The 4,368-nt window shown below is 37.5% G+C and overlaps 1 long non-coding RNA gene across 1 annotated transcript in view; it reads left to right on the top strand.

The window, feature by feature from the left end:
* LOC107588736 (uncharacterized) overlaps positions 1–2,704 on the top strand; it is a 19,812-nt gene extending 17,108 nt beyond the window's left edge. The window contains exons 2-4 of the long non-coding RNA XR_001609618.1: positions 2,130–2,240; positions 2,329–2,457; positions 2,583–2,704. This is a non-coding gene — a long non-coding RNA (uncharacterized lncRNA). The remainder of the gene's footprint in view (positions 1–2,129; positions 2,241–2,328; positions 2,458–2,582) is intronic.
* Positions 2,705–4,368: the final 1,664 nt, after the last annotated feature.

Here is a 4,368-nt window from a genome sequence, read left to right as displayed (position 1 = left end):
TGCGTGGCCAGCATACTCCCCGGACATGTCCCCCATTGAGCATGTTTGGAATGCTCTGGATCGGCGTATATGACGGCGTGTTCCAGTTCCTGCCAATATCCAGCAACTTCGCACGGCCATTGAAGAGGAGTGGACCAACATTCCACAGACCACAATCAACAACCTGATCAACTCTATGCGAAGGAGATGTGTTGCACTGCGTGAGGCAAATGGTGGTCACACCAGATACTGACTGGTCTTCGGACCCCCCGGTCCCCCCAGTACAGTAAAACTGCACATTTTAGAGTGGCCTTTTGTTATGGCCAGCCTAAGTCACACCTGTGCAATAATCATGCTGTCTAATCAGCATCTTGATATGCCACACCTGTGAGGTGGATGGATTATCTCGGCAAAGGAGAAGTGCTCACTAACACAGATTTAGACCGATATAGCTGAACAATATTTGAGAGAAATAGGCCTTTTGTGTACATAGAAAAAGTCTTAGATCTTTGAGTTCAGCTCATGAAAAATCGGGGCAAGAACAAAAGTGTTGCGTTTTTAATTTTGTTCAGTGTATATGCATACGTGTGTATGTGTATATATATATATATATATATATATATATATTATACACACACACATGCATACACAATGCATACACACATATATAATCAATCAATATTTATATTTAATCATTACATAATCAATCAATATTTGATGCTCAAGTAACTTTTTTTAAAATAACCAATAATCAATTTATATTTTCTTTATATAAACCATAATACTTTTTCAGCATACTTTGAATAGAAAGTTCAAAAGAACAGCATGTATTTGAGAGATTTTTTTTCTCTCCTCTCCTCTCCTGAACTGAACTGAACATGAATATTCCCGGACCATAGTTTGAAAACCCCTGCTTCAAATTTACTTTATGTATGTTTTGTACAGTTTTTTTCAAGTTAATGTAATATTAATGAACAATAACATTTAAAATTGAACAATAGTGTATATATCTAAGTGAACATTAAACAGGCTGAACAAATGCAGTAAAAATTGCTCATTGTTAATGCTATTGCATTACATTATTTATTATTAAATCCAATTTTTTCTTCATTCTTCTTACTTTGACTTCGTAAAAACCAGCAGCTGTGGTTGCCGGAATAGCAACATTTTAGGTTTTACGGTTTTAACATAAATTTACGGTTAAATACCGTAATTTCATTAGCTGAAATAGACATAGTTATTTCAACAAAAAAACATCAAATTTGAACTGTAACGCAGGGAATTCTGGGAATATCAATTTACGGTTATTCACTGTAAATTATACAGTCTTTTTCATATACAGTATACTACCGTAAAATTACATGTAATGTCCAATACAGTTTTTCATCGTATATAGTAGGGGAATTTACCGTAAACCATTTAACAGGTTTTTACTGTAGCATTTTTACAGTCTTTTACCGTTAAATTCACGGTCATTTTTTACAGTGGATTCCAGTGTTTTTAGATTTTAGGGCTGTACGATTAATCAGAATAAAACTGTAATTGCAATGTAGTTTATCAAATAACAAAGGTTGTTATTATTATTATTATTATTATTATTGTTAAGAAAAACACAGCACATGCAGTATTTTCACAGCCTTTTGCAATTTGATAATTGCTTAATTTAATTAAATACATGTGCAGCATACCTCTGGGTGATTTGTTCAGGCAAGAAGCGTTTCTTTGACATGTGTATGTGGCCATGGTGTGTCGGGTTGCGGAGGCCACAGGGTGAGGTGGTGTGATGTATTGAACAAGACTGACCTTGGGAAGGGTCTGGCTTTCACTCCACAATGCTCTGACCCTGCTCTCTCCCCAATGTTGGCTGCCATCATAACGAGTGCACTGAAAAATGACTGGATGGTGCTCTACTCCTTTGTCTCTGTGGATTCACATTGCTTCCAGGTCCGCTGCATCTTTGCCATGTTTTGTTTGATTATGCAAACCTGGATACTAGTTCTGTCAGCTGTAGTCAGCAGGTCATATAGCTGATAAACTGACACACAAATTAAGTTTTTCCAAAATGCTCTGACTCCATCTGACATTTGTTCTATTTTGGGTACGACGGAGTCATCCTATTTTCTCAGTCTCGTATCCGGTTTGCTTTGCAGTGTCAGAGGAGCGGGCCTCCCCTGAAGCGCTGCTGAGCATGGAAGCCTGCTTGGCAAGTGGAGATAGTGGCCGTGTTACAGCAGGGGGTTCACAGAGTCAGCAGTCTGGAGGTTACTTTCATTATCAGTCTCTGTTTGAACATCCTTGGCTCCAACTTAATCTGAGTTGTCACAAATGCTGTTTTTAACACTGCCACAGAGAACAAAGCAACATGCCTTGGGTTCTGTGACCTGCCTGGCTACAGCAGATGTTTGTGCAGTCCCTGCTCAACCGTAAACTAAAAGAAGTGGGAGAACCAGCACAAAGGATATTTCTCATTGTTTACTAGTAAGTAGTCACTGAGGTGACAGTTTTATGCAAATTAATTTAGAGTATGCTTAAAGAAAAAGTTTATCCCAAAAATAAATATTCTGTCATTACTTATGTGATTATTTATTTTTGGTCCTTTTTAGAGCTTGACAGTCGTAGCTTCAGCTGCAATTGACCTCTTCATTACTGTTGATATGTCCAACAAGCCATCTCACACCACACATCATGTTTTCACGCAGTGAAAAATGCATCATGGAGCAAAGAGGAAACTGAAAACATGCTGATATACAAGAATATTTAGTCATTTTTTAAGAAATTCAAACAATAAATACCATTTTGTGGCTCTTTAATGTGTCATGACAGACCTCAGTTCAAGCAGCACGTGAACTGATCATCTCTTCCTCTTTACTAGTTAGGCCTATAGCATGAAATAAACAGGAATAAACACCAGAAGTGTGCAGAAAGATGTCAATACACACTATTTTTCAAGTTCAGGTCCGCCGACATTAATCTACTCTCCTGTCTGGTTTGTTTGTTAGACAAAAATGGCAGATTCTGCGTTATGATAGGGCAGATTGCCTGTCAGTCAAACTCCCTGCGAAGGGTCATTTGTATGCCAGAGATCTGTCTCGGTTTTACAATTCATTCAAAAGCACTGGATTTTATTTGAGTACTAATTTAGAAATATTCATGATCATCCCAGACATGCGTTACTGATCACTAGCAAACATTGTCTAGTTTGTCAATTTCACTGCATTTTGTCTGCATGCACTAAACCACAAGTGTACTTTATTGCATTTAATAAATTAACCACAGTTGCATTTGTGCCAGTTTCCCCAGAAGTGACAAATTTGTTGTCTTGTACACATGGGATGGTGCTGTATTTGCAAATGTTTTTGCATGAATTAAAATAGCAACTTGAGAACACATGATTATGTACAGTATTTAGTTTGCCATTCTCTCCTATTTGCATAACGGAAAGAAGATCACACAAAGGCCCTGAGCTGAGAGGAATGATCTGGTTGGGGTGCCCTCTGGGTGATTTGTTCAGGCAAGAAGCGTTTCTTTGACATGTGTATGTGGCCATGGTGTGTCGGGTTGCGGAGGCCACAGGGTGAGGTGGTGTGATGTATTGAACAAGACTGTCATTCAAAAGCACTGGATTTTATTTGAGTACTAATTTAGAAATATTCATGATCATTGATCATTCTAAACATACTCAAGACTTTAGTGTGCATGGTCATTAGTATAGGCTTAAGATTGTGACGGAATGACACATTCTCTGAAGGTTTCTAATAAAAGACTTTGTCTACTAATATGTCACTCTGTTGACATTCATGGCTGACTCCTGTTCAATTTGGTCAAATAAATCTAATTTACTTTGACAATTGATGTTCTCTATAATATTCATCACAATAATTTATATGAAAATGCAAATGTCCAGACTATAAATCTAGTAAAGAAACATCGATTAGTATGGGAGTTAAAATTACACCCTTGTCTGGACAAGTAAGTGACATTTTCAAAATAACTTTTGAATTGTCTAACCTCAAAAAGTCTCCTTCTACCATTGTGACAAATGATACCTGCCCTGCCTGTCAGTCTTCACTAATTGAGCCTTTTTAAAATCATTAGCTTGCAAAGCAAGCTTGAAATCCCCATGGTTCTGAGCAAATTAGTTGAGGTGTCTCCCCTCTTCAGCACATATGACCATTATGACAAGTCTTACCATCATTGGTTTTTGCTTCTATAGCTAACACATATCTGCTGTATTGTTAAAATTGCCATAAAATCTTAATGATGGGCTTAACTAATCACTATTTGTGAGCTAAACAGCACTCGCATTGACTTTTGGATTCTGGCTGACTGTCTGTTTTTTGTTTTGTTTTGGTGAAATGATACTCATACTAATAGCTTTAAGGGGGGGGG

This window comes from Sinocyclocheilus grahami, unplaced genomic scaffold (genome assembly GCF_001515645.1).
Source record: "Sinocyclocheilus grahami isolate Dianchi unplaced genomic scaffold, SAMN03320097.WGS_v1.1 scaffold106.1, whole genome shotgun sequence".
Classification (NCBI taxonomy): domain Eukaryota; kingdom Metazoa; phylum Chordata; class Actinopteri; order Cypriniformes; family Cyprinidae; genus Sinocyclocheilus; species Sinocyclocheilus grahami.
Note: the sequence above shows the minus strand (reverse complement) of the source record. Positions and strands in the feature narration are given on the sequence as shown.